Genomic DNA, 11,170 nt, shown 5'->3' on the forward strand with positions numbered 1-11,170 from the left:
AGTAGATAAATCTAAAAATAAAAGGACAATTGTAGCAGATGTGATGCTGAGAAAACACAGTAAAAATATTACTGGTAAATTTACATTTTTTTAACTGGCCAGAAAAGAAAAAGAAAAGCATATTTGATTTAGCTTTCGGAACTTACCACATCAAGTCACCACTGAATGTCGTGACAGTTTCCTAAAACCAGGCATTTTAACCTCCAGTTGAACATTGGTCCCAAGAAAACACTCGTGTTTCAAGGTTTGTCTGATCATTCCTTTGGGTTCTGCAGGGTGCTGTGAAAGGGGGAAATTTTTCCTTGGTTATGCCTGGTAGTAGAAAGAAGAAGTGAATTCTCTGTCCTGGGCCAGGCCCTCAGGCTCCTTCCAGAACAATGAGAGCACAGTGTCAACACACTGCAGATCAGTATGCAGGTTTATAACACCCACAGACTACTTTTGTTTTGTTTTATTTTTTAAGTGTTAGTGATAGAACACAGGGCCTCGTGACTCCTAGGCAAGAGCTCTACCACTGAGCTACATCCTCAACCCTTTTAACTTTTTAAAATTTTGAGACAGTGTCTCACTAAATTGTCCAGGCTGGGTTTGCAATTGCTGCCTTCCTGCCTCACTGAGCCTGGCTGAACTGCCCACTTTCAACATTTGCATAGTGGCTTCTGTGCAAAGGTAAATGGATAGAATATGTTCATTTTAGAAACAGATGTTCAGACTGTGGGTGTAGCTCAGTGGTAGGATGTGTGGTTACACGTGCAAGACCCTGGGTTTAATTTCTGGCACTTAAAAACATGTACAGTATGTGAAAGAGTTTTTCAGAAAGAAAGGCTATTGTACCTGGAGGCTGGTAAAACTGTTTTCACAAGATCACCTAGGAAAGGAATGCTGGAATTCATAAGCCAGGCTTTCACGCCCAGCCACAGTCAGAGCCTCAACAGCAAACAGGGATGGGGAGAAATGATGGTTATAGAACAGTAATAACTGGCACAAAGAATGAAACACTAGGGATTGAAGGGGTCTCAGTTTTGCCTTTAGGAGTCAGACTAGTCATTCTAGTTTATGCAGTGATAGTAGCCTGCTCAGCCTGGAACAAAAGATCTTAAACTTTTGATCTTTGCACCTGAATGTCCCAGGTCTTGTCTACCAAGGGAAAATGACAACAATTTGCTCTCCCTCAAGAGCAAATTTGTGTTTGTTTATAGAAATCTTGAAAATCTGGGTTGCACCCCACCTCCTCCTATACCCTCATATTACTACACTCTCATATTCTTAGAAGCAAAAACCGTTAAGCCATTCATTCATTTATTTATTCATTTGAGATACCGGGGATTCAACCCAGGTCCTTTACACTAAACTACATCCCCAGCCCTATTTTATTTTATTTTATTTTATTTTGAGTCAAGTTCTCATCAATTTGCTAAGTTGTCCAGGCTGGGCTAAAACTTGCAATCCTCCTGCCTCAGTCTCCCTTGGCATCCAGAGCTTACCATCTAGAAGGATGAAACAAATCATGTACACAAAATTCCAAGAAATATGTAGCATCAGAACTTATTATTATTATTTTGGTGCTGGGAATTGAACCGAGGGCCTCACATATGCTAGGCAAGAGCTCAACCACTAAGCCCCTGACTCCAGAACTAAAAAAAGTTAAGTCTTACAGGAGTAGAGAGGATCATTGAGGTGATTAGGAAAGTACAGTATTCATGGAGGAGTAGAACTGGACCTTGAATTGTACAGCGTCTGCTTAAGTTGAATTCAGGTATCTGTTTATATTTCTTTTCTATGGGTATATAATAAATCACCACAAACACATATAATAAATCAAAACAGCCTTTATTCACTAGCTCGTAATTCTGTGGGTCAGAAATGTGGGCAGGCTCAATTGGGCTCCTGTGTGGATGCTCACAAGGCTGTAATCAAGGTGTGGGGCAGACTCAATGCTTATGTGGAATCTTCCAGCTTTATTCAGGCTTTGGTAGAATCTGGTCTCCAGGCTGCTGTCACATTGGTTGGCTGTCATTTGGAGCCCACTGTCTGTACCTAGAAGACACTGACATTCCTTATGGCACGATCTCCTCCATCTGCAAACCCAGCAGTAGCCCACGGAGGCTGCCTTATACTTCAGACATTCTCTTGGCACAGGCCAGAGACAACTCCTTGCTTTTAAAGGAATGCCCATATCTTATGGCCAACTAACTTGAAACTGTAATTATGGCTGCAAAATTACTTCACAACACTGCCTAGATCCATGTTTCATTGAAAAACCAGAGAAGAGGAATCCTGGTGGCACCTTTAGAATCCTGCCTACCATATCATTATTCTATGAACTTATGGTGTTTGTCAATTTACTTCCCAATGAAATAGTGATCCTGCCTCACCCTTCCAAATGCTGAGATTACAACCATGCACCACCACTCCACTTAAAAGAGAGGCATTCTTTTAAATTTAGATTTTTTTCTGACCATGCATGTTCTCCATTTTCTTTCCCTTGGTTTATGTGATAAAGTCAGTAGCTGCTCATAAAAAAATCTTCCTTGTTCACAGCAATAAAATTGTGACTAGAAGCAGCTGCTCAGCATGAAAATAATTTCCCAACAGTCCCTACACCATGTGCCCAGGTGACTACTTTTTGTCAGCAAAATAGGAGGAGGAATGGTGTAAGTCAGTCCTGGGAGAAGCCATTTAAGAAAATGTCAGTACTTCCTTTCCCACCTTCCTCTACCTGGACACAGGGAGACATGAAGGCACTAGGGAAGCAGAACCTCAGACTGAGGAGCTCAGCCCATGAGTCTCTAGGTGGAAAAGAGCTGCTCCTCATCTGGAAATTCTCCCTGTTTCACAAGCAATAAACTTCTATTGGGTTTGAGCCCTTGTACTTTAGAGCCTACTTGTTCTAGCAGTTAAGCCTCCTGACACTAGGCAGCTCATTTTCTGATTCTTTCCAGCATCTGATATTCATGTGGCCGCCACAACATATACTCCCAGAGAAGTCATCCAGAGGGGATGAGACCTGCATGCTCACTGGGGAAAATACCACCCAGTAGAGATTGGGAGGAATAGCAGTTTTCATCTCTGTGAGAAGAAATAACCTGAAGAAACTATGTATAGTCTTCAAAAGCGGAAGTAGTTAGCAATAGCCCTGATGCAATGTGGTTTGGGTTTTCATCAGTGTGTGGCTTATGGTCTAGAAGTCTTGCTGGATGGCCCATTTCTGCTTCATCAGAAAAAGTAGCAAGAAATTAACTTCTGTTCTACCTGAGGCTAGAGCAGGGCTACTTGACAACCACAATCTCCTCTAGTTTTGAGTTCTCTTAGGTGGGCCATCTTCCAGGAAGGGTTTTTCTGTCCACTCTTCCCCCTCACAAAGGGCTAGGTGGTTTATTTCAGCTCACAGTTTGTAGAGGTTTCAATCCATACTTGGCTGGCTCCAAGGCAAGGTGGCACGGTAGACAGGTATCACAGAGGAGAAACAGTTCATGGCAGATAGAAGACAGAAAGCAGAAGATATCTTTAATCCTAGCATTGCATCATGAATCACTCACACACTCTAGATCCAGCCACCTCTGAAAAAGCCCCACCTATGACTGAATGAGACTTTGGGGGAACATCTAAACACAAACCACAACAGTTGCCCAGACTGGCCTCGAACTTGAGATCCTCCTGTCTCAGCCTCTTGTGTAGCTGGGATTACAGGTGTGTGCCACTAAGCTCCAACTACCTTACCTCTAGTGTCTTTATCTCAAAGCTTCAGGACAAAGCCACACAAAAACAGTTAACATGGGCTGGGGATTTAGCTCAGTGGCACCATGCCTGCCTCGAAAGTGCAAGGTCCTGAGTTTGATCCTCCCGTACCGAAAAAAAAGGTTATCCTAACAGGATAGTAAGTAGAGTAGAAAAGAGCAAGTTTTGTTATTCTTTGCACGAAGTGCTACTGAGAAATATTTAATTTTAAAACAGATCAAAGCAGAACTAGATGTGGGGCTTCTGAGAAGCAGAGTTTGAAAACCTAGATCATTTCAAAGGTCTCTTTCACCTGTAAAGCCCTGTGTTTCTTTGTAAAGTAATTGTCCTGTGTTTTCTTGAATCTGTGACAGGATCTTTGTTCCATTTAAATGTGTCAAATAATGAATGGTGCTTGCATTAGCTGTGGATCTAATAACATTCTCTTCTGTTGACATAGCACTTTCCAGGATCATTTACAGAGCTAATGTGATTACCAGCATGGACAATGGAGGAAGAGAACTGGATTCAAGTCTTGACATTTCTATAAACTAGCTGTGTGAGTTGAGCAAGTTACCTACCCTCTCTTAGCCTCCATGTCCTCACTGTAGAAGGGAAGGAGAAGGCTTGCACTGCTGGCTGGTGGGAGAATAAAAAGGAGTATTGTACATGGAGTACTCAGCAAAAGTCCGCGTGGGTTATGTTCTCCATAAAAATTATCTATAATGCCTTTCACATTCATTATTTCATTTAATCCTTATGATTCAAGTATAATGACAGAAAAAAAATGAAACTCAGCAAGGTATGGTAGCACTTGCCTATAATCCTAGCCCTCAGGAGGCTGAAGCAGAAGGATCATGAGTTCAAGGGCAGCCTAGGCTACACAGTGACACCCAAAACCAAAACCAAACAAAAACATTGAAACTCAAATAAGTGAAATGACTTGCCAAAGTTTCGGGGTGAGGGCAGATCAGTGCTTTCCCACGTCATTCAAAGCATAAGTGAGAGGAAGAACCCAGAGAAGCTTGGGGAGGAGAAAACAAAAAGGAAGGGTCCAGGCTGGAAGTAATGGAAGACAGCCCAAGGATGAGATCCAGACACTGCAGAAGTGAGGAGGAGGATTCCAGAGACAAACTTCACTAACCTGTAATAGGAGTGAGACTGAAACATTGTCTAAGCCTGGCACAATCCAGGAGGCAACAATGACCTTTCACTGGTGGGACTCTCCAGTCCACATGGGGACTAGCCCTTCCTGCTTTGCCCCTCCTGCTTTGCCAGCTCCGGTCTCTGCACATGGTAGGTGCTCACTGCTCATTTGCTAAGTGAGCTGGGAATGAGGCTTGTTTTCATATTTTCTCCCTTCTCATAATTTGGAAGATTTTTCTTTGTCCTTAAAAATCACAAAGTACAAAGGATTTTGCTTTTTCCTCCCTCAAAATGAAGGGAAAAATTTTCCCTGACGACTCAATTTTGTATTAAGTAATTGATCGATGCTGACAGTCCATTTACTGTACTTTAAACAGCAGCTCTGGCTTCCCTTCCTCCCTCCTCCTCCTCCCCTCAACAGTGAAGTCATGGTGCCTAATTTAGGCCATCATCATAATTTCTACCCACAGCAGGCTGGTATCATCACAAGCAAGCATAGCCCCAGACTACTCTAAAGCAAAAAGTCAGGAGCCCAAGAAAGAATACGAAAAGAGTACGCTCATGTCTCCCTCCTTTCCCTGCCGGGTCACTGGTTTACTGTGCTAATGTGTAGATACAAGAATATCTGCAGTTTAGAAGTACAGTGCCAAGACCCAGACTGAAATTCCCTTCTATTTATGGCATATTTCAGTATGTAAAGTACAAGAGGAAATGCAGATGTTGGTCTCCTTCCCTTTAGCGCATTCTTCCATGTATCTGAGTTGTTATTCTGTAGAGAAAATTACAAAAACAAAGGACCAGCAGGGTTAAGTACTCTCGGAACAGCCTGTCCTCATTACTCGTGTGAAACCTCCACTGTGTCACGGGGACAGCATGTTAAATCAATAGAGACTTGAACTGTTAATTTCCAGAAAGGAAGAGATGATTGAACGCAAATAGTCTCTGTCACTTCTCTGCCCACAGGGAACAAAAGTCCCTTTAGTTTCAGGTCTTTTTACAATTAGGTGAGTTCCAGGAAGATCATGAACCACTTTACAAAATTTCCTAGTTTGTTGTGGGGGAGGGAAATGCTCTGTTGACACAAGGCTTCAGTTTCCATAAAGGAGCATTTTTAGTGCAAGATGCAGAGGGGTGTTGGTGGATGGACAGGGGGTGCACACAGGTAGGGAGCAGGAGACCTCTTGCCTTTTGTTATTTTGTATTTTGTCTGCTCTCCTACCTGAGGTCCCCTCTGCTCTGATGGTTAACAGGAGGAGATGCCATAGGTACCTCTTACTGGCTCCCGAACATCTTTGTTAGTTTTTGTTTTTGTTTTTCCCCCTTCTGGGAGGGGGCTGAGAAAGAGGCCGCTGGTATTGCAGGGGTTCGTGATCAATAACTTTTAGTCATGTTTGTATGATCAACTATCTGCAGGGTCTAGTGAGGAACGGAGTGATAAAAATCAAGGACAGCTTTTTACTGAGTCACTCCATAATGCCACTTCTTGCAGGATCTAGTCCTTGTGGACTAGAATAAGTATCATAATCCTGATGATCTTTTGAAAGAATGGTCATACAGATTGTAGAAATTCACCAAGCATAGAACCAGGCAATAAATGTCAGTTGAGGGGCCGGGGATTTAGCTCAGTGGTTTTGCTGCCTGCTGCATAAGCACAAGGACCGGAGTTCAATCCCTGGTACCAAAAAAAAAAAAAAAAAAGTCAGTTGAAAAAAAAAATGTATATATATATATATATATATATATATTTGGGGGTTGAACCCAGGGTTTTGTGTAAGCTAGGCAAGGCCTCTACCACTAAGCTACAACCCTAGCCTCTGACTCTAATTTTTTGAGAATACTGGGGATTGAACCCAGGATTTTTACACTGAGCTACAAGCCCTCTTTTTGTTAGTTAGTTTGTTTATTTAAGATAGGATCTTGCTAAGCTGCTGAATTACGCGGGGTAGGCTCAAAGTTGCAATTCTCCTGCCTCAGCCTCTCAGGGTGCTGGAATAATAGCCATGCATGACCACTCCTGGCTCGAATTTTTAATTTTTATTTTCATTTATCTACCTTTGTATGGTGCTGGGGACCAAACCCAGGGCCTCATACATGCTGGGTGAGTGCTCTACCACTGAGCTACAACCCCATTCCTCCAATTTTTACTTTTTTTGTTTGTTTTGTTTTGTTTTGTTTTCCTTAAATTCTTTTATTGGTACATTTTAGGTATACAATATGTTTACATTTATCATTGGGTGCTTGTACCTTTACATGATGTATCTTGGTTCTTATTTGTTCCCCATTGCCTGTGAGCCCTTCACCCCCTCCACCCTTCCCTATTTACATAGACTTCATTTCCATATTTTTTCTTTTCTCATAACTTTTCCTTTCCCTTCTTTCCTTTCCCCTTCCCCTCCTGCTACTCCTACCCCTTTGGACCTTTTCTTCCTATTTCAAATTATCAGTTATTTGTTTTAATCATTTTAATCCTTAATTACACTTTCAGTTTCTCACACTAGAGAAACTATTCAATATTTATACATGTGTTCTATTTATTTCACTTAAGAGTATGGCCTCAATATGCATCCATTTAGCTATAAATGACTCCAGTTTCTCATTCTTTATGGCTGAGTAGTACTCCATTTTATAAAAAAAACCACATCTTCTTCGTCCAGTTTCCAGTTAATGGGCACTTGGGCTGTTTCCAAGCTTTGGCTATTACAAACTGTGCTGTTATAAACATGGGTGCACATATATCACCATGGTATGATTCTTTTAATTCTTTGGGGAAGATACCCAGCAGAGGAATAGCTGGGTCAAATGGGACCTCTAATCCTAGTTTTTTGTGGTATCTCCATATTGATTTCCACAGTGTTTGCACCAGTCTGCACTCCCACCAACAGTGGAGAAGGGTTCGTTTCTCCCCAAACCCCCACCAGCATTTGTTATTGGATGATTTCTTGATAGCATCCATTCTTTCTTAGGTGAGATGGAATCTGAGTGTTGTTTTCATATGCATCTCTTGAATGACCAGTGATGTTGAACATTTTTTCACATATTTATTTGCTGCTTTTACTTCTTTGTCTGAGAAATGTCTGTTCATTTCAGATGCCCATTTTGAATTAGGTCTTTGAATTTGGGGGGTCTGATTTTTTTCAGTTCTTTATATATTCTAGATAGTAGTCTTTTTTTTTTTTTAATAATTTCAGATTATATTCTCAATGCTTTCAAAGCCCAATGGTGATTTTTAAAAAGAAATTAAACATGCTTTCACTGAATTTTAGAAAATCTATACAATTCAAGCTAATGAAATATTTTATTGTACATAATAGAGGTGGTGTTTAAAAAAAATTTCCAGGTCCAGATGTTTGCAGGAGTATGAGGAACAGATTTCACTCAAGTATAAGAAGCAAAATTCTATTGAATGAAACCATAAATCCACCCAACTCCTTATACTAACATTCACCACAGGTTTGAAATTCCTGTAGTATTAATATATAGATTTCTTAAAATATTACAGACATGCTTATGATGCATAGGAAGATGGAAAGACTTAAGACTGTGACTACACACCATATGTACTCCCAGCTTTCCTAATTTACAACCAGTTAAGAATTACAATATCCAAAGAAAGTATTTTAAAATAGTATATGACTCACTGTTAAGTGATTTTTTTTACTCAAGTAAATAGGAAAGTTTGCATTTTAATGTTATGGGGAATTTCAGTACATTTCAATCCAAGGAAAAAAATAAACTGAGACATGGTCATGAATTCAGGATTACATATCTTACAGTTTGCCTTGTTATACTATATTTGTGGCTTTATGATAAAAATAACTCAGGGACATACGGAATTCAAGCTAATTTGCATAACTGTCACAAGAAAAAAAGCATTAAATGCATTTATAAGATAAGTATCTTCATTTAATTTCAGAATCTCAAAACAGCAATAGACCTTGGCCTTGTTTTAAAAAAAGTTTAGTTAAACACTAAGCTAGCTAAATAACCTTACTGAAAGGTTTAAACACAATTGATGTAGAAAATGCTTTCCCTCTAACGTCGATCTTACATAAATGGAAGAGGTGAAGGGGAAAAGGTAGACAATTTCTTTAGCAGCATATACGGCTAAGTCCATCAACCACCTTACTCTACAATGTCCATTACTGATTCCATTAAAAAAAATTGGGCTAATATCAAAAGTTACCCATTTCATAAGCCAAAAGACAACAATTTTAGGGTTATACTAAGTAAAATATTTTTATAATACTTCAAAAATTTTAACCATAAACTAGAGGAATCAGCTCTTCATTGTAACAAAGAAAGGAATAACAGAAAGTAAAAGACATTTAAACTAAACTCATTTTTTTCAATCTTCTTCAAACAAAAGTAAAGAAAATAATGGTTGATTAGCTAACTTTTGTGCTCTAACCAAACTAATTAATTACACTGATTTTAAGTTGTAATAGCCCATGCGACTGGGCAGCTTGACAGTTCTGAACACTTTTGCAATAATTTTTTTGAACCAAAGATTACTAAAATGATCCAAACATGCAATGTTCATCTTATACGTTCTGCATCTCTTTGCCAATCTTGTAGCTAAGGATCTTGTTCCAGTCAATCTTACTACATGTAACTGACAACAGTCAACATAAGGCCTTGAGAGTAGTGTCCAACTTTGTCTGATAATTCTCACTGATGGCAGTCTGATATTCATTTTCTGCAGCTTCTACAATCTTTATTAATTCTTTTGCTGTTTGCACTTCATTAGACACTGGTAGGGAATCTTTTATATCTTTATAACTCACTAGCTGAACATTTCCATCTTCATAATAATGAACCTGAATTTTCAAGATGCCAACCACTTGAGTGGTTGAAAGTGTGTTTGTAAACTTCCACTCTGACCTCCAGTGACCATTCCCAAAGTTTTTCACTTGGAACTGATGGCTTTCTATGCATGCAATAATGGTTTGCTGTCCATCTTTTTACCATATACAGTGCAGACCCCTTTTGGGTAATGTTCTTTTACAAATGCTCGCAGTGCAGTTTCTACAGAACTTCTCCATGATTCAACTGCATTTCCTGCTTCATAGGGTCTTGGATCAGTCGCTTCCTTTCTTAAGTGATCAAATTTGAAACAGATTCTGTTTTTTGGATCCAAAAACTTTCCATTTCCCAAATCATCATGTTCTGTTATCAATACCGGATCTTCGTGACCTTCAATTTTTACTGGAGTAAACTGATCCAAGTGATACTGTGCAAAGGCACTAAAAAAGAAAAAGACTCCCTCTCTGAGGAGATTATCATTATTATACAGTAATTGAACATCATTAAAAACCTCATTAAACTCTCCAGGAGGGGCATGAATGATGAATTTTGTTGCTATACATACCTTCTCCTCATCAGACAACTGCTCCTCCAGATCCGCCATCTTCCTGATGGAGACAAACCGTGGCAGTGGTGGCAGCAGCCACCTGACTTCCCCCTTTCCCAGTGGTCCTCTGAGCCTGGGCAGGCCTCCTAGGTCGCCTTGCATGCAACCCGCAGCCCTGCTTCCCCCCACCGCAAGGCCTGAGCGCCTCCAATAGTCCTTTGTCTAAGGTACAGCTGCTAAAAATTTTTTCCCACATTGTAGGTTATCTCTTTGCTCTGTCAGTGGTTTCTCTTGCAGCGCAGAAGCTTTTTAATAAGATGAGATCCCAGTTGTTGATTCTTTCTGCTAGTTTCCGTGCTACTGAGGTTTTGTTCATAAAGTCTTTTCCTATGCCAATGTCTTCAAGAGTTCTACCTAACTTATCTTCCAGCAAGTTTAGTGTTTCTGTCTTAATATTTACATCTTTAATCCACTTTGATCTTAGTTTAGTGGATGGTGATAGGTATGGGTCTAGTTTTAATCTTTGGCAGGTTGAAATCCAATTTTTACCAACACCATTTATTAAATAGGCTATCTTTCCTCCAATGAGAGTGGTTGGCTCCCTTTGTCAAAGATGAGGTGGCTGAGTATGTCTGGAGTTGTTTCTGCATCTTCTAATCTATTCCACTGATCCTTGGATCTGTTTCTTTGCCAGTACTATGCTGTTTTTATCACAATACTTTTGTAGTATAGTTTCAAGGTGGGGATTGTGATACCCCCAGCCATGTCTCTGTTGCCTAGAATTGCTTTTGCTATTCTAGGTCTCTTCTGGTTCCAAATGAATTTTTGGATTGTTTTCTCTAGTTCTGTGAAATATATTGTTGGAATTTCAATTGGCATTGGATTAAATCTATACAGCAGTTTTGGAAGTATGGCCATTTTCACTATATTGATTCTTCCTACCCAGGAACAAGGGAT

General features: G+C 40.0%; 1 long non-coding RNA gene and 1 pseudogene across 1 annotated transcript; both read right to left on the bottom strand.

Annotated features, from left to right (window-relative positions):
- Positions 1 to 1,832: 1,832 nt before the first annotated feature.
- On the bottom strand, positions 1,833 to 5,612 carry LOC101724722 (uncharacterized). Its single transcript, XR_204983.4, has 3 exons — positions 4,862 to 5,612; positions 3,253 to 3,418; positions 1,833 to 2,037 (listed from the first exon to the last, which is right to left on the bottom strand). It is a non-coding gene; the product is annotated as an uncharacterized LOC101724722 (long non-coding RNA).
- A 3,409-nt stretch (positions 5,613 to 9,021) lies between these two features.
- Positions 9,022 to 10,399, bottom strand: LOC101711965 (F-actin-capping protein subunit alpha-2 pseudogene; annotated as a pseudogene).
- Between the last annotated feature and the right edge of the window lie 771 nt (positions 10,400 to 11,170).

The sequence above is a fragment of the Heterocephalus glaber genome, unplaced genomic scaffold (genome assembly GCF_053883595.1).
Source record: "Heterocephalus glaber isolate CG9 unplaced genomic scaffold, H.glaber_assembly_v1.0 deba00001457, whole genome shotgun sequence".
Lineage (NCBI taxonomy): Eukaryota > Metazoa > Chordata > Mammalia > Rodentia > Bathyergidae > Heterocephalus > Heterocephalus glaber.